This window comes from Orcinus orca, chromosome 4 (genome assembly GCF_937001465.1).
Source record: "Orcinus orca chromosome 4, mOrcOrc1.1, whole genome shotgun sequence".
NCBI lineage: Eukaryota > Metazoa > Chordata > Mammalia > Artiodactyla > Delphinidae > Orcinus > Orcinus orca.
In genome coordinates this window covers 97,761,423-97,781,597 of record NC_064562.1, presented here as the reverse complement: position 1 = coordinate 97,781,597, position 20,175 = coordinate 97,761,423, and the positions used below count along the sequence as shown (strand labels likewise).

General features: G+C 34.3%; 1 long non-coding RNA gene and 1 pseudogene across 1 annotated transcript in view; one reads left to right on the top strand and one right to left on the bottom strand.

The window, feature by feature from the left end:
- The window catches only part of LOC125964219 (uncharacterized), a 200,002-nt gene that overhangs the window by 120,665 nt on the left and 59,162 nt on the right, over positions 1-20,175 (bottom strand). The window lies entirely within an intron of this gene.
- Positions 14,238-15,922, top strand: LOC101276987 (tubulin alpha-1C chain-like; annotated as a pseudogene).

The following is a 20,175-nucleotide window of genomic DNA, read 5'->3' as shown; positions in this document are numbered from 1 at the left end:
AGATAAATAAACTTGTATTTCTTCAGATGAAACTTGATTATAAAACTTCTTAGAGATTTAGTGAGAGCATTAATTTTATAGTACAGCTTCAGTTTTAACTCTTTGTGAAGACAAATATCTATGAGTACAAATAAGTAATAATTTGTATACATCAACACATGTACAGGAAGGAAAATATTATGAATAAGGGGTGTACAAGAATCATTGTCATATATCCATGGGCAGGTAAACACATAGTATAAAATAAAGGCATGCTTCTAAGTGCTAACGGAAAGAAGTCCTGACTGTCTATGGAGTAGTTTACAAGGGAATCTCATTAATTTAGATTTTTTCAAAATTCAGATCATGTCAGATAATTTTACTTTTTCCTAAGAATATCAGAGTTATTATTAGAACTTTATATTTTGAAACATATTTTACCCCCTCCCTAATGTGGCAAGATCTCCTACCAGAAAAAGATATTTTAAAAAATTACCTTGTTTCGAATTTTAAACACAAATGCATAAAATTTTCTTCGAGTTTCAGCTTCAACTTTTAAAGAACTTGGATGTTATCAATTCTCTTCTTAAAACAAGAAAACCCTGAATAAACTGAAAAGCAACACCTTTTCTTGCATCCATTAATGCACTAAGATTTCAGAATAAACCGCCATCCGGAAATGTACAGAAATGGCAAATCCAGAGAGTCATGGTCAAGATCTGCCATAATTGATAAGTTGGATTTTATTAAAATTTCTGCTTTTTGAAAGATGCTGTTAAGAGACTCAAAAGACAAGCTAAATAAAGACTGGGAGAAATTATTTGCAAAACACCTATGTGATAAAAGTATGTATCCAAAATATACAACAGAAATTCAACAGAAAAGAATCAAACAATGCAATTACAAAATGGGCAAAAAATCTGAACAGATACCTCACTGAAGATTTACAGATGTTATATAATCATATGAAAAGAGCCTCAATATCATTTGTTATTAGATATTGAAATTAATTAAAATTAAAACAGCAACGAGAATTAACTTACACCTATTAGAATGGCAGAAACCCAAAAGATGGCCATATCAACTACTCGTGAGTATGAGCAACAGATACTCTTAGTAATTGCTGGTAGGGATGTGAAATGATACAGCCACTTTGGAAGACAATTTTTCAATTTCTTACCAAACTAAACATACTCTTACCAAAATATCTAGCAACTGTGATCCTAGTTTTTACTCATATTTTTGAAAACTTATGTCCACACAAAAGCCTGCACATAAATTTTGAAAACAGTGTTATTCATAATCACCGAAAACTGAAACAACCATGATGTCTGTCAATTGGTGAATGGATAAACAAACTGTGGTACATACATACAATGGTATATTATTCAGCAACAACAACAAAAACTTGAGCTATTAAACCATGACAAGACTTGATGAATCTTAAATGCAAATAACCAAGAGAAAACTAAGAGAAAGGAACCAGTCTGAAATGCTACATACTTTCTGACTCCATACATATAATATTCTGGAAAACGCAAACTATAGAGATGGTGTGCAGATCAGAGGTGATGGAAGTTTAGAGCAGAGGATGGAGTAGATTGAATAGACGAAGCACAGGCTGTTTCCAAGGTGTTGCAACTGTTCTGTAGGATACTAGAGCGGTGTATACAAGGTATTAAACATTTGTCAAAATCCACAGAACTTCACAGCACAAAAAGTAAATCTTAATGTATGCAAATGAAAACAAAGAAGAAGTCAAAGAATCTCAGTTTAGAAGGTAGATGTGACAAAAGAAACCACATGTATTAAAAAAGCAATGAAACCCCCTCACTGAAGGAGATGAGGCTGGTGGAAGGTGCTGATATAAGTAAATTTGGAAATGAGTGGAGTGTGTAAGACTAAAGGCTAGTAGAACTCTAATCACTGCACTTAGTTGATAAATTTGTTTCCCAAGAAGATAGTGGTTAACATTTCTGATACTGTTATAAGTGTATATTGAAACTGAAAAAGTAAGTAAATGTTTGGTGACTAATGGGAGCCAGATTTCTCTCTATTGTAAGGGGAGGTTAAAAATAGGCAAGAAATGGGGCTTCCCTGGTGGTCAGTGCTTAAGGCTCTATGTTTCCACTGCAGGGGCCATGGGTTTGATCCCTGGTCAGGGAACTAAAATCCTGCATGCCACGTGGCAAAAAAAGAAAAAAAAAAAATATATATATAGGCAAGAAATAGGAGGTTAGAATAAATACATGTGGTAATATTAGGATTAGAGTTGGAGACAGGAGTATGAACTCATGTTTAGATTAATATAGATACAGTTTTCATATATATATGTGAGAGGGCCTAGAATAAATTATACCCCATTAGCAATGAGTACAGCTAGCAACCAGATCTTGGTTTTTAATACTATTATCTAACAAAAGAAACCAAGATTCCTTGAAGAATTAGCTGATTACAGGAATGAGTCAAGAACTATACAACAGGAGATGGCAGCATCTTGTAGTGGCAGAAATAAAGCCACCCCCCCAAAAAATTTCCACACCCACCACTGATACAATATGTCAGAGGGATGCATGAGCCATATGAAAGTCATTTCAACAGCTAAAATGAACAATTTGAGCAAGAAAGCAAGTAAAGAAGTATCAGATTATAACCCAAAGGATAAAAATTCTTGAAACTATACTGACATAAACACATTATTGGATAAATAAGAATAGACATCTCTTCTATAGAAGAATTCCAAAGAATTTCTGTACATATACTATTCTTAAAGAAGTGGAATATAATTCTCCACTCCCTAAATGTGGTCTGCACATAGTTGCTTTCTTCCAAAGAATACAGTATGGAAAGTGAGGAAAAAAAAGAAAAAAGAGTAATTTTACATTGAAAAAACCTGGCAAATGCTAGCTCAAGCCAGGGGGATCAAGGTTAACAACAATAAGTTGTGTTAATTGTGTGTACCTTTTATATATGATGAGAATGACCTCTGTGATCTTCCTCTTAAAAAACACATTATCCCAGTATAATCTTAATTAAAATGATTACACATAAATCCCAACTGAAGGACATTCTAAAAAATACCTAACCAGTAATCCTCAAAAATGTCAAAGTAACCAAGAACAAGGAAAATCTGAGAAAATGTCACAGTCATGAGGAATGATTAAAGAGAAATAATGGCTAAATGTAATGAAACATCTCTAATGATACTGTGGGACAGAAGAGAGACATTAGGGAAAAACTGAGGAAATCTGAACAAAGTATGAACTTTTTATCAATAAATATCAATATTGATTCATTGTGACAAATGTTAATCTCTTTTTTAAAAAATTCCCTTCTCTTTCCTTTCTTCCCCCCTTCCTCCTTTCACCTCCCTTTTCTCCCTCCCTTCCTTCTTTCCTTCCTTTTTCTTTCTCTTCTCCCTCTCTTCCCTTTCTCCCTTCCTTTCCACTCATTTAAATTCTTGGAAAAAGCTTGACGTAGCTGAGACTATTTCTTGTTTAACTACCTGGAAGGAAGTGAATTTAAAACTATCTGCACAGTATTATAGAATTGAAAACTGGTGGGAAAACATTTAGTTTGCAAGTAGGGTAAAACTTCAGAAATTTCATAGGTCTTGATGCACATGTTAGCCCATCGTATTTTTCCAGAGAACCCAACTTTTTCCTGTCTCCATCCAGCCAAACTCCCAGCTGAATGCAGCTGCATGAGTAACCTCAGCTATAGCCCAGGGAACAAAGAATTCTCCAGCTGAGTGCAGTTACCTACATGAGCCAGAGAAATAATAAATTGTTGTTTTCAGTTACTGAGTTTTAGAGTGGTTTATTATAGAGCAGTAGAAACCAAAACAGTAACAAAACTTAGAACTTTTAATATTAATATTAATGGCAATATATAAATAAGAGACATGAGCAAAGTATTCATATAAGAGGATCTCTACCAGAGGATAAACATGGAAATATGCCTAAATTTATGACTAATTAGAGGTTAAAAATAAAGTTTACAATATTTAATACATTTCAGATTCTAAGTGTTTGTGAGTATGAAGCAACACAATAGAAAAATGTCCAGTGTTTGTAATAGAAAAATTTAAAACAATCTGAACTCCTTAAACAAGAAAATATATAAAAGAAAGTGACATTCAGAGAAGTGAAATCAAATCAACTAGAGCTACATGTATCAACCTCGTGAAACTGTAGAAACATAATGTAAGGTGAAAATAGCAAGTATTAAAAAGATATTTATATAGTATAGTACCATTTAACTATAATTTTTGAATAATGCAAAGAACTACATATGTTTAGTGAGCATGCGTAGGGCATGATAATCCTTGGTGAAGAGGAAAAAGTAGATTGAAGAAGTCCTCCAAGACCAGCTGCAACATTTGTAAATATCTTTTTCCTGAGAAATTATGAAGCAAATATGTGACAATGTTTAATTTCCTAGAGTTATTCTTATAAAAATACCAACAGAATATTCATGTTTTCAAGGTAAGCAATAAAGAATGTTATTTCTGAACCATACCATGTTTTCTCCCCTCCCAAAAAACTACTGATTTGCACGGACAAGTATTTTTTGGTATCTTCCTGGGAGTTTTGTCCTTAGCCTGAAATGCCCTTATAATTGGATAGAGTATGTGTAAAGTTTAACATCTCTCTGGACCGATTTGGGATGCCAGCTTACTTATAGAAAGTTCTGAATTCAAACGCCTCAATTTTCTTTACCTTCTCTTGAACATGAATTAATTGGAGTATCTTGTTGCATGTATATTTTCTCCCTAGCCTTTCTTCTTCATTAAAATGAATTCAAAATAATTGGAAGCTTTTTGTTTTATTTCCATCTTTCCGATCCAGGCATTTGGTGGCAACAGTGACAGAATTAGCCTCAGAGAGATCTTCTGCTTCATATTCTGAGAACACATCACAACTCCACAATGTCCCTCATGAAATATTTATTCTCTCATTCTTTCTTCGACTTTCTCAAGGGTTCCCATGATCTCAGCATCAACCTATTAACTAAGACTGACTTAAATGAATAGAATAAAATCTCCTCAATAGCATACCACTATCATGTAAAGCTACAAACCATATTTCTCACAGTTCAATCAAAAATTGTTTCATAACTGCCTAAGTCACTTTTACAACAATCTCAAATTCTGAAGAAAAAAATGTATACTGAATATTCATATCTTACAATTTGCTTCACCCAAGCTAAGCCTTATTTTTTCATCTATTGCTCCACTCTCAAAAATTGCTACCCATCTCTGTGGATGTAATTTCTTTCTGTATTCAGCTAGTTCGTTACTCTCCACACATCCTGTAATATTATTCCTAACAACTTGGGCGATTTCTGTCACTAGCCCTATATTCTCAAATCCTGCCAGACTATTCCATTAAGTAAACAGGAAAACAGCACTACTTCTTTTGTCATGAATAAGGAAAACTGGATATTTGCTGTGTCCTCGCTAAGCACTTTTGTGGTCCTGGTAATGTCACTAAGGCTTCTGGGGCTTCAGTTTCCTGAATTTAAACAAATTAAATTCAGTGGTACTTAAAATTCTTTCCAGTTCCACACTTCTGCAACTTGGCTTCAAATATCACTTCAAAATAAAATTTATAAATTAGATTTATTGACATTGTTTGCTTCTTTCAAAACAAGAAATTCACAGGAAAGGATAAGTACAGTTTATTTATCTGTATTTATTTATTTATCTGAGGTCTATTTTCTAAACAACCGTTCCTTGTAAAAATCTGTAGGGCTTTATCCTTTCTGAAGCAAGATTATTTTGGCATTTCTAGGTTTATTTCCTGAGGAGGAAAATGAAGCCCTTATTGAAAGTTATCTCTCCTAGGACATATCACTTCCCATTTGTCATTTTTTTTCCTAGCAAAATGGATTCATTGATTTATGTTCCTGATTCAGACTCTTTTTTTTTTTTTGCATGTTTTTGAGTCTGATAATTATGACTCTTCTCATCAGTGGTTCTGAACATCAGGTTTGAGGTTTATACATTTGTGCATGCTTTTTGAATTCCAGTTTTACTTCTGCATTGTGCAAAGAAATAAGTTGGTTTGACAAGGCTCAATTGCTTTGTAAAACAAAGTAATTAACTAACAAGTAAGAGACACCGCCACACTAGAGAATTCTAGATAATTTACTTTTAAGTATGTTTTAAAGGAAGCTGTAAAACTCAAAAAGAAATTGTCACAGACTGGAGAAGAGTACAGAGACGTGATGATGAAATGCAATTTTGTGGTGTGCTGGATTGAATCCTGGAATACAAACCACCTTAGTGACAAAACTACTGAAGCCTCGATGAAATCTAGATTCTAGTTAATGGTAATACACTAATGTTAGTTGCTTAGCTAGGACAAGTTTACCATAGTTATATAAGATGATAACGTTTGGGGAAATAGTGCAGGAATATGGGGACTACTTGTGCCATTTTTACAATTTTTGTGAATCGAAAAATATTGCATGATAAAAGTTTATTTTTAAATTATTGTACCCAGAATTGACCTTTTTCATGGCATTTTGGAATGGTTTTCTATGCTAGGAAATCTGTGCAATGACTAGACTCTCTTGGCTTTAAATACTCATCAAGTTTACTATCAGTAGTAAATTTTCCCCAAATATTATAATGTGATAAAAGGGAGACTATTTCCACAGACAAGCATCAACCACACAATTCATTTTATTCCAATCTGAATAAGGAAGAGTTCTAAGAAAAAACAAATTCATCCTCTATTTTAAATATATTCAACAATTGCTTTAGACAAAACTAGTCCCTTTAAATCCTAAAAAGCAAACTTATATTCTAATATAACTAATTTTTATTTACTTAAAAAAATCAAATATATTAGTACAGAAATAAAATTCAACTGTGAAAAACTGTTTCTAATTTCTTAAGTTTTGCAAAGTAGTGATGAAATAAATGGACAAACTTGTCAAAATTGATCAAACTACATTAGGTTTTTAATATTATCTAAGAGGTGGGCAAACCTGTCAAAGTCAACTAAACTAATCTATATTATTAAAAAAACAATCCAAGTAGAGAGTCTATCAAATTGAATACATGGTATTAATATTTTAGTGATATAGAATGCTGTAACTACACAATTTTTTTTTGCAGGCCTCTCACTGCTGTGGTCTCTCCCATTGCGGAGCACAGGCTCTGGACGCGCAGGCTCTGTGGCCATGGCTTAGGGCCCCAGCCGCTCCGCGGCATGTGGGATCTTCCCGGACCGGGGCACGAACCCGTGTCCCCATCGGCCAGCGGACTCTCAACCACTGCACCACCAGGGAAGCCCACTACACAATTCTTAAAAAAATATGTTTTACTCAGGATTTTTGGGTGGCATTTTTGGTAGTTTTCTTTTAACCTAGTAGAAAAACGCCAACCAGTGTAGTGACAAATATCTGTGCTGTTAAATACTCAACCAAATTATGCTATCAATTCCTAACTTAATGGCGTAAAGAAAATAATCCAAATATCACTGAGAAATCAATTGTTATCTTTGCAATGTCAAATACTTACAGTAAAAGTACAGATGTTTTAAACATGTGTCAACTTATGGCATTTGCTAGATTCTACTTCTATAAAGAAGTAGAATGCCACTTTGTGTGTGTGTATGTGTGTGAAATACCAAAATAATCATGTATCAAAAATATTCTCAGTAATAAATTTTTTCTAATAAAAATTGTACAAGTCTAACTTTGTAACCATTGAGAAGGCAATACCTTTGACTGGGTACCAAAGAGCGGAAAAAAAAAGTGGTAAGTTCATATATATATATATATATATATATGGTACTACATATAAAATGTACTCTCTCCATCATCCTTCACTGCATCATAAGTCTACTGAAAAAAAAACCTTTAACAATAAGTATATCTTGAAATTATTGAAATATTTTTATTGTGAATAGCATTCATAACACATAGAAGTTCACTGGGTAGTTCTTAGTGCAGTTCTTAAAGTTGTCAAATTTAAAGTGGAGATTTTCTTTTACAAAATATGTGTTGGAAATTTGCTGATTTTAATAAGTACTATTACTAGATACTGCTTAGCTGCTAATTACAGAAAAGTTACTATCTATTCCTTTGAAGTGAAGATAAGGTTTTAAATAAGCCTCTTTTTGAAAGAAACAATTGTCATGGAGACAATATTTTTGAAAACAAGTAGTATTTGGAAATGTTTCTATAATTATATAATTTTCTTCCAGAAATGGTATCATCTGTAAAAACTTTTTTTGTCCATGTAAAACACTTAAAAAGAGATTTCTAACCTGTTTAAAAATCTTTCAAATTAAGAGTGTCATTGTGTTTTGAATGCACTTGATAAAAATATTAAAATGCAACAGAATCTAAACCTAGTTGACACTTGAACAATGCAGAAGTTGGGGCACCAAGCTTCTGTGCAGTAGAAAATTTACATATAACTTCACAGCCTGCCTTCCATATCTATGATTCTGTACCCACAGATTCTACCAACCTCAGATCATGGAGTATCACAGTACATACAAAGTGAAAAAAATCTGTGTATAGGTGGACTGGTGCAGTTCAAATCCATGTTGTTCAAGGTAAAATGTAGTGTGAAAAAATAATGGATGGACTTAGGGAAGTTAGAAAGTACTCAACAACAACAAAAAACTGATTAAAATAATGAGCAAAAGGATTGAATAAACATTTTTCCAAAGGAGATATGCAAATGAGCAGCAAGCACATGAAAAGATGCTAACATCTCTAATCATTAAGGAAATAAAAAGCAAAGTGAGATGCCACCTTACAACAATTAGAATGACTATCATTAAAAAAAAATAAGTGTTAACAAGAATGGGGAGAATTAGGCATCTTTGAGCACTGTTGGTCGGAATGTAAAATTGTCTAGCTGCTATGGAAAGCAGTATTAAAAAAATTAAAAATAGAATTACCATATGATCCAGCAGTTCTGCTTTTGGATATATACCCAAAAGGATTGAAAGCAGGGTCTCAAAAAGATATTTGTATACCCATGGTCGTAGTAGCAGTATTCACAATAGCCAAAAGATTGGAAGCAAACCAACTGTCTGTCAATGGATGGATGGGTAAACAAAGCATGGTATATACATGAAATGGAATATTATTCAGCCTTAAGAAGATGAGAACTGTGACACATGCTATAACATGGATAAATCTTGAGGACATATGCTAAGTGAAATAAACTGGTTGCAAAAAGAAAAACAGTTACATGAGGTACCTAGATCAGTCAAATCACAGAGATACAAAATAAAATGGTGGTTGCCAAGGGCTTGGGGAAGGGGAAATTGGAAGTTGCTTAATGGGTATATAGTTTCAGTTTTGCAAGATGAAAAAATTTCTGTAGATTTGTTGCACAACAATATGAATGTACTTCACACATTTAAAACTGGTCACTGTGGTCAATTTTATGTTATGTTCACACAACTAAAAAAAACTTTTATAATATTTACAAGTTAAATATTTTAATATTAAAAATATGTTTATATAATCAAAAAGAATTGGTTTGTAATTCTTCCATCAGAAATACGTAATGTTGTGAGGTGTCTTTTTCAGCTATGATAACCAGTATCATCAAATATAGAAGAAAACAAAGTTTGTTTAGAATTCTGAATTGCTTTTTGCATGTTTTTTTTTTTTTTTTTTTGCGGTGCGCGGGCCTCTCACTGTTGTGGCCTCTCCCGTTGCGGAGCACAGGCTCCGGACCCGCAGGCTCAGCAGCCATGGCTCATGGGCCCAGCCGCTCTGCGGCGTGGCATTTGGGATCTTCTCGGACCGGGGCACGAACCCGTGTCCCCTGAATCGGCAGGCGGACTCTCAACCACTGCACCACCAGGGAAGCCTGCATGTTTTTTTTTAATTGAAGTATAGTTGATTTACAATATTCTATTAATTTCAGGTATACAACATAGTGAGTGATACAATATTTTTTTACAGTTCATACTCTATTTAAAGTTATTATAAAACATTGGCTATATTCCCTGTGCTGTAAAATATTTCCTCGTAATGATTGTATGTTCATTGAAAATTTTTAAAAATAATGAAGCAACCACATTCATCATTAATACATTATTAATGGTACCTTTTAGTGAAAATATTCAGTGTTATTGATAAATACAATAATTGTAAAATAATTTAACTATATCTCACCTTTTAAATTCATATTTTTATAGTACACATAATTAGCACATTTATATGTTAATATATATGAATATGTATAATACATAGATCACATTATAAATAAATATGCATCTATTGAAGTTCTACTCTTAAAATATTATGGAGGCAAATATCAAAATTCTATTATCTAGATTCCATTATCTAGAACACATAAAATAATTCCAAACTGGAGTTTACCACACAGGCACTCATATCTTGCATATAAAAATTCAAAAAGCGATTGTTTTGAGATACCTAGAATGGATGTGAGATTTGGCTGTACATTTAGAACTTCTTGGTGAGTGAGGTATTTTAGCTGACACTCAACTGTTGTAACATGAAGCTATGACTCATTTCTGTTAAATTTCTTTCACTTTTACTCTTCAAGTATGTAAAAATTACACAGGTCAGGTTAATAGTTTCATATTAAAATTATAATTAATGATCTCAGTTGGCCCCAAATCTTACCCAATAATTAGACTAAATATTTTTAACCCTTCATTCTTCCATTCTCTGAGAAGATTCTTTTATACCTTCTCCTTACTTTTAAAACCCCTGATGTTTCCTCTCATTATGGTGCTCAGGAAATCTTTCTCTTTCCCTGAGAAAATACAACCAATCAAGAGAGAATTTATACAAGCCACCACCATCCCCAAATGTACCAGCGTAGCTGTACCTGGACTTAATTTTTCTACCCTTCCTTCTAATACTATGAATAAAAAAAAATACGTTCTTCTAGAAAGGCCAGCTCCTCTCTTGCACTAGATCCCTAATATTGTCCCTAGAATACTATTCTAGCAATTCTCATTTCTCTTTGATGTGTGATTATTTTTCCCTTGTCTGTTGGATTAATCCCATCAACAAACACACACATATCCTACAAACAAACAAAAATTCCCTCTCTGTATTCAAATTCCTCTCCATCTAACATCACTCTATAACATGAGTGTTTATACATGCTATCTCCTACCCTGCTCATTTATTGTTTTTTGAACCCACTGCAATTAGACTTTCTCCCCTAGAACTCTAGTAAAATAGCTCTGGTCAAAATCATCAACAACCTCCCCATTGTTAAATGAGCAGTTTTCAGTTTTCATCTTCACACAGCCAAGAGTATTGGATCACTTCTTTCCTGAAACATTTTCTTCATTGGGCTTCAAGGAAAACATATTCTCCTAAGTTTTTCTCCTTATTACCTTTGCTAACTCTTCTGTTTTCTTTTTTTCCTGACCCCAATTTTCACTCAGTCCTTTGATGAATTCATCTAATCTTATTATGTTACATTCTATTTATACAATGATAATTCCCAAATTTGCATCTCCAGCACAGACATGCTACTAAAATTCAGATTTCTGAATTTCTGAGTTCAGATTCAATTGCTTCCTCAACATCTGCACTTGCATACCTCATAGGCAGCTCAAACTTTCATTTCCAGAATCAAATACTAATTCTCTGAAGTCTTATTTTTCTCGATAAGTATCTTCATCATCTTTGGAGGCACTCTTGATTTCTCTTTTTTGTTTCTCTCACCACATCCAATCTGCTAGAAAAGCCTTTTGGTTCTACCATGAAAATATATGAGTCTGTCTACTTCTTGTTTTCAATTGTAAGGATTAACACCTATAATAATCAAGTTATATTCTAAGGTAGCTTTTATTTGTTGCCTGGTAGTTTGCAGTTGGCTCAGAACTGATTTACCACTATTGCCTTTTATCTGTCCTCTACAGTCAATTCATCACACAGAAGCCAGCAGTTTCTTTTAAAATGTTATACCATGCTAGTTACTTATTTGGAATCTCCTAGTATGTTGCTATATCATACAGATTAAAAAAACAAAGTCCCTAGTATGTGCTTCCAGCCCTTACCTCCTCTCCCCACCCTCATGTATCTGACATCATCCCCCACAAATCCCTTACTTTCTTCTTGGCAGGCACAGTGGCATCTTTGCTGGGTTTTGTCTGGAATCTTCCCCCAGAGCTCCTTGGCTTATTTTCTCACCTCATTCAGATCTGTGCTCAAACGTCACTTTATAAATAGTGCCTTTCCTTACCACTGTTCCTAAACTAGTAACCTCATATGCATCTCTCCCTCTGTTTCCCTCCCCCCTCCACTCCATTTTTTTCTCCTTAGCACTTATTTCTACTTGACTCTTCTCTATTTTATCTTTTTTCCTGTCTTTCCCTCAAAAGTATGTTTTATCAGGGTAGATATTTTTATTTATCAGGGTAGATATTCAGGTTCACTGCTGTATTGTTTGTGCCCAGCACAGTTCTTTATGCACAGTAGTTATCCAATAAACATTTGTCAAATAAATTGAGAAAAGTATTGAAACTGATAATATGTGTTCTACTTCTTAATGTACTGAAATACATTACTCTTTTTTTTCTTTAGTAGTGTCTTGTCAAATAAGAAATTGTACATTATCACTTGCCTTGTTTAGTATAAAGAAGTTGGATCAATAGGGAGTGGTGAGGGCTTCTTTAATTTATAAAATTCTCTATAACTAAAAATTTTAAATTGCCAGCTGGGCTGATCATTGGAGAAGAAAATTACCAGACAGCTAGGCACTATTTTGTTGTTGTTGTTATTAAGAATTATTTTCAAATGTAAAGATGAGCAACTTTTGTAATTGTAGTAACAATATTCATAAATGTGAAATTGCAATGCTCAAAAATATATGTGTATTTTAATTTCAGGCCGCTTTTATTTCGTACTATACATACTATAACATAAAAGCTGTTTCCAGTCAGATGATGTCAGAAGGCTATAGATGTTGAAAAAAGAACAGAAAATACAAAATCTCTTTTGCAGACCCTTTTGCTATTAGCTGAAGGTATTAGATAACCATAGCTATAGCTATGACTAAGGTACATGGCACATTAAAAAAATAAATCCTGGTTCTACCATACTTACTGCTATGGTAGGTACTGGCACTACCATAGCACTAACTAAATTTTCACAAACCGAGATATCTGACTTCCATGTAACAGAAGTATGAATAGCAGATGGTTGTGAGGGAGCAAATTTTGGATAATTTGTAAGAGGATCTTTTTCTATGACTTTCTAATTAAAGTTTTTGTCAGGATTGAATTGCAAAGTCATACCATGTTTTTATGCAACTTGCTTTATTAGCATAATACACAGATGACATTTGCAAAGATTATATATACAGGATAAGAATAAGTATTTCTAAAGCACACATAACTGAATAGTGAGACTTGGTAACCATGAAGTCACTGGAGTTCAAATTTCTTGAATGTTAGGGTCCTAATACTAAAAGAAATAATCCCTTCAACTTGGAATGCAGGCAATACAGTGTCAAATCCTGGCTCTGCCACTACCTAAATGACTTACTTTGGCCAAGTTACTTAATCTTCTGAGTTTTGGTTTTGTCATTTAAAAATGGGGACAATAATATCTACTTAAGTGAATTGTTCAGATATTTAAATAAAAGTGTGTCTAAAGTTCTTAGCATACCGACAAGCATATACAAAGTACACAATAAAATTTATCTATTTTCATCATAAATTAGGCAACAAATGTATAGTTGAGGAAACAGATGCCTCCTATCTAGATATATTCTCTTCACTTTTAAATTTTTTTGTTTATTCACCAAAATTGTATTAAAAGCATACATGAATATGATTTAGGCACTTATTTAATAAAATTTTATTCTCTAAATTTTCCTACATCTCCATCAATCCCATGATCATTTTTTGTCCATAGCTTTGATTTCCTGGTGCTCTATCCCTTGCCCAGAAAGCCTACCCTTCTGAATGCCCAACTACCCAGATCCTAGCTGTGTTGGAAGGTATATGTTGAGTCTCAATTTGCCCAATTATCTTTCTCTGATGGTTGAGCTTCTCTTCATTCCCTGCTGTTAGGTATTTATTCTCAGTCCTAAAAAGGTCAGCACTTTGTTTTTTCTTTTTCTTTTAAAATCATAGTGGGGAATGTACAAGATTTATGGTTGTAATATATGGATTCAATCTTATCACTTATTCATGTAAGGCAATCAAGATGAGGGTGGATTCTTTTATACAAAACAGTCATGATACTAGCTCTCTAAATGCGTTTATGAGTACCGGTCGGTTAAAAATCACTGGTAAAAACAAATTGTATTGTTGCTATAACTGTATTAGTGTTGTTTCTTGTAAACTTGAGTGAAAACATTTTAAAAATACAGAAATAAGGATAATAATTTTTTTCTAATTTTCTTATGCAGTGAAAAGTATTATTGCTATTTTGTTGCATATTATCTTCCTATATATAATATGTATATGAATGCACATGTATACTTCTAAAATCAAAAATAATATATCTAATGAACTGCTTTTTAAATAGTTAATGTTTGACTACTTCTTCCCTGGACTCCTTGGTAATCTGTTAGTGGGAGATCTTTGTGGCTGTCCCCTCGCCTCCTCCAGTGCCACAGAACCCTACAAGTCTCAGCCATGTGTGAGTGCATCTCCATTCATGTTGGCCAGGCCGGTGTCCCCATCAGCAATGCCTTCTGAGAGTTCTACTGACTGGAACACGACATCCAGCCCAATGGCCAGATGTCAGGTGACAAGACTATTGGGGGAAGGGATGACTCCTTCAACACCTTCTTCAGTGAGACAGGCACTGGCAGGCATGTGCCCACAACAGTGTTTGTAGACCTGGAACCCACGGTCATTGATACATTTTGCACTAGCACCTACTGCCAGCTCTTCCACCCTGAGCAGTTCCTCACAGGCAAGGAAGATGCTGCCAATAACTATGCCCGCAGTCACTACCCCATTGGCAAGGAGATCATTGACCTTGTCTTGGACCGGATTTGGAAATAGTATACAGGTCTTCAGGGTTTCTTGGTTTTCCACAGCTTTGGTTCTAGGTTTACCTCCCTGCTGATGGAACATCTCTCTGTTGATTATGGCAAGAAGTTCAAGCTGGAGTTCTCCATTTGCCCAGCACCCCAGGTTTCCTCAGCTGTAATTGAGCCCTACAACTCCATCCTCACCACACACACCACGCTGGAGCACTCATTGTGCCTTCATGGTAGACAATGAGGCCATCTATGACTTCTGTTGTAGAAACCTCGATATTGAGCACCCAACCTACACTAATCTTAATCACCTCATGAGCCAAATAGTGTCCTCCATCACTGCTTCCCTGAGATTGGATGGAGCCCTGAATATTGATCTGACAGAATTCCAGACAAGCTTGGTGCCCTTATCCCCACATCCACTTCCCTCTAGCTACATATGCCCCTGTCATCTCTGCTGAGAAAGCCTACCATGAACAGCTTACTGTAGCAGAGATCACCAATGCTTGCTTTGAAACAGCCAACCAGATGATGAAATACAACCCTCACCATGGTAAATACATGGCTTACTGCCTGTTGTACCATGGTGATGTGGTTCCCAAAGATGTCAATGCTGCCATTGCTACCATCAAGACCAAGCATACCATCCAGTTTGTGGACTAGACAGGCTTCAAAGTTGGCAATAATTACCAGCCTCCCACTGTGGTACCTGGTGGAAACCTGGCCAAAGTACAGCTTGCTCTGTGCATGCTGAGCAGCGCCACAGCCATCGCTGAGGCCTGGGCTTGCCTGAACCACAAGTTTAACCTAATGTATGACAAGCGTGCCTTTGTTCAGTGGTATGTGGGTGAGGGCATGGAGTAAGGAAAGTTTTTTGAAGCCTGTGAGGACATGGCTGCCCTTGAGAAGGTTTACAAGGAGGTTGGAGAGGAGGTGGGAGAGGATGAAGGTGAAGAGTATTAACCTGTCTGCTACAGTTTTACACTCTTGTCTTAGGGTTGTCTTATTTGTGCTCTGTGGAGCTGCCCTTTGTGGCCCTATTTTGTCAATAAAAGTGATATTTCTATTTTCAATGTCAAAATAAATAACTAGTTAATGTTCAATGCTAAGAGACCAGGTTGGAGACTAAGAACAAATTAATAGATATTCATTGCCTATCCACAAACAGTGCAGAGATGCTGCAGGCTCTGACGTACCATCTCCATATATTCATGAGAGCTCATTATTAATGAATCTTGAAATAGTGTCAAGGCAAATGAAGTTTTCAGATCAACTTCATGAAATTAGTTAGGGTGGACATATGCAAGCAGCATTTCACAAATTATATGTGAAAAATCATATAGCTTTATAACATACATTTCTTTAGAAGACACAAATTTGACAATCATACAGTTGAAAATGAACACATTGATTCAAAATTTAAAAAGACATATTCTTTGTTCTTTGTTATCTCTAAGCTAAATAAAACTGCGTGGTATTTGTACCCTCCCTTTGGAGAGGAAAGGCTGCATCTATTTGGGGATAAACCAATGCAGAACCATTCAGATAATTAACTCTTAAAAACATAAATAGCTCATCTTCAGGAACATATGCCTGGAACCTAGTGGGCACTCAGAAGATTGTCACCACATGATAATAGAGCTTTAAATTTCTCTGATTATACTCAATCAGAATTTCTTTAGAATTCAAGATATTAAAGTAGTTCATTGTATTCTGGTGCAGGAATCTCCACTAGAGTCTTAATTCCTTATTAAAGGATATTTATTACAACATAAATTCAGGTTATTCTTATAGTAGAGGAAAGACAAGTTGGAATCTAGAGAAACTATAGGTAAGAGGCCAATGGATACTGGCTATAGGAATTTAAAGGAAGAGGCATTTTTCCATGAGATAGCCTTGGCAATATGTCAATTTCCTATCATTCTAAGGAGCAGGAAAATAAAAGATTTAGATCCTAAACACCCATACAAAGATAGAAAAACTGTATTTGTAATGGGCATTTTTTTACTATATATTTTTGAAATCAGTGTCTAGCTCATTCTAGCACTCAATTTAGTTTTGAATTAAAAAAACACAATTTTGTAGATTCAACCTGGAAAAAGAAGTGCATGATGTCACTTGTTTTTATGTCTGGCTTATTTTCACTCAGCCTAACGTCCTCTAGGTTCATTCATGTTGTTGCCAAAGGCAAAATCTCCTTGAAGATGTACAAGCAGAGAGTAAAACTGGGGAGGGGAGGTGGGGAAAATGGGGAGATGTTGGTCAAAGGGCATAAAGTTGCAGTGATGCAGGATGAAGAAGTCTAGAGATCTAATGTACAGTATGATGACTATAGTTTTTTTTTTAACATCTTTATAGGAGTATAATTGCTTTACAGTGTTTTAATTTCTGCTGTCAGAAATTTGCTGACAGAGTAGATTTCTTGTGCTCTCATCACATGCACAAAATGGTAACCTTGTGAGGATCTGATATGTTAATTAGCTTGACTAGTAATCATTTCACTCTATGTATATCAAATCATAAATGTATCCAACCTTTATTAAAAATAAAAATACTTCGTATTTTTTGTTTAAAGTAAATTAGAGTATGAATAAATTAATAGTAATCATTTCAACAGATGATCTTTAAATCTTAACAATGAAAAGAACAGCTCTCTAATTCTTGGATATTATTTTTAAATATATGAAATTATAAGCGAGAGAAAGAGAAATTAACCAATATTCCCAATATACATATAATTACTATGAAACTGTAGAGTAGGCAGAATACCATTCTCATGATTGCTAATTTCTTCCACGACTAAACTTTTCCAGGACTAAAAACTGAATGATTATAGCCCTCACCAAGTTTCATTTTATTTTCTTAAGTAAAACAATTTCACTTTAAACATGTTCTCAAAGATGAGAAAACTACATTACATTGGAAAGTGCACTGGGTGTGAAGTGGTGGCATGGCTTTTGTTTTTGTTTGTTTTTTAATCTTGGTTCTACCACCTGATAGTTATAAAATTCTGGAAAAATAACGTTATTGTCCTATACAGTAAAATGAAGGGAGAGGATAAGAGAGATAAATATTTTATTTATTCCTCATTCCAGCCATATGACTTGGTACTATGAGGGGCAGTACAGTTCAATAATTAATAGTCCAGGCTCTGTGGTCAGGCAGCCCTATATCACCAGTAAATGCCAATCAACCACAGAGTCCTGAAGAGTCAAGACTGCCTGACAGAAAAGTGCATGCCTGTCCCAATCTAACCTTCTGTGGTCTAATAAAAGGATGACTGTGAGAACTAATCAAACAGCATTGGAGAAAGAAGAACAATATCCATCCTTTACAACCGTTACTATTTCTGCTTATGAACAATACTGTGAAACTGTGATTGTTTTTCCCAAAACTGCCTGTGTAGAATTCAGAATTTGTTTCTACATTTGTTTGGTGCATGATACTGGAATGCTGCCTATGAAAAATGAATATTTTCAGTAAGAAATATGTTTCTCTCACATCAGTTCAATTTAGCCTTATCAGAAAAAGTCAGAAAAGGGTACTATTCAATAATGAGAAATGTATGTGGCTTAGAGTCACACAAATATAAGCTGCTTCTGGGTGATTTATAGGAATAGTAGAGAAATCAGTGTTTTAAAACAGATATAGCAGTATGAAAATAAGAAAAATATGCTTCTTCCTGAAAAATAATTTAGTTTTTTAAAGGATATCTTACAAATTATATATATATATATAATATAAATATTATATATATATATATATTTAAAAGAATTCATCATTGTTGTCTGATCACTTTTTCTCTTTTAAATAAACATCTTTCTCCTTGGAAGAAAAGCTAATAGGAGATTTACCATCTATTTTTCCAGCAAAACTTTTATGTAGAAGTGTGAGCAACTGTTTAACAAACATAAAACATTACTCTCAAACAGCACCAAATGCTTCAGGTTGTGTTGTAATTATCTTGGATGGACTTTTGCACAAAGTTCCAATAGATACCTATATATCAGCTAACTCCAACACTTCTTATCTCTGTCACCTTTCACTACCTTGAGATGCTAAATCAGTTTAACAATCAATTCTTTTTGAAATAATACCTATTATTCCTCTAACTTATGCTCCCACTTCTGTCCTCTCTGCCAGATTTATGCTTTTTTGATCTGTTAGCTGGTTTCACTATAAATCAACTACAATGGATATTCTTTCTGTCCATTCTTTCCTTTTCTTATACAAACCCTAGTCTCTGCGAAATCAGTGCCCTCTCCTGTGGTCCATTCAACTTCATGTTGATGAGCTTCTAGCAATCACACATTGATGGCAGGGATGAGGCTATCAACAACAGGAATGCAGATGTTGTTCTTATGATAGTTACTATTTCAAACTATTAACCTTTCATTCTTGAGAGAAACTTGAATTCAGATCATCTGGTCATAATACTGTCTTTCACTCTTTGTCATCACTCTTACTCACTGAAGATTAAGTCACTGGCCTTATGGATGTCTTTAAGTACCACCATTATCTTAGGAGATAAGTGTCTTCATTAATTGATATTTAATCCACATGTTTTATAATTGTTTCTCTTCCTCAACATCAATGGCTCTAAGCTTCATGTCACATACATCCTCATATACCTCTTGGAAACAACCTAAAACTTTGTCATAATCCAGAAATAGCCAATTAATATTTATACTACAAAATTCCATTATCTGATCTCATGCTTTTCTAGTTCTCAGTCTCTCCTATTCAATATATCTACTTTTTAAACTCAGAGACATCCTTTTTTTTCACCAACCTGTTTCCTACCAATCTATTAGCTATATTCTAGCTTTCCTTTCTTCCTCATTCAGGATTCGAAAGCATGTCAATTGCTGTTGTAATTGTTTTTATTGCTGATTTTCTTATCTGCAAGTATCTCTCAAGCTTTGTCACCTAGCTCATTTAGCTGAAAAAAGTCAAAATGATACAAAATTATGACATACAAATCCTACTTAGTACCATTTCAAAACTTGCTTAACATGTGTATTTCCAAGAATAGAGAGTTTTTAAGGTTTAAAATTGAGAGAAAGGTACACAGACTTCTCATATACTCCCTGTCCTCACACATGCATAGCCTCACCCATCATCATTTTTTACAAGAATGGTCATTTTTTTCTTTTGAACCAAAGATGAACCTACACTGACACATCATAATCATGCAAGTTCATAGTTTACATTAT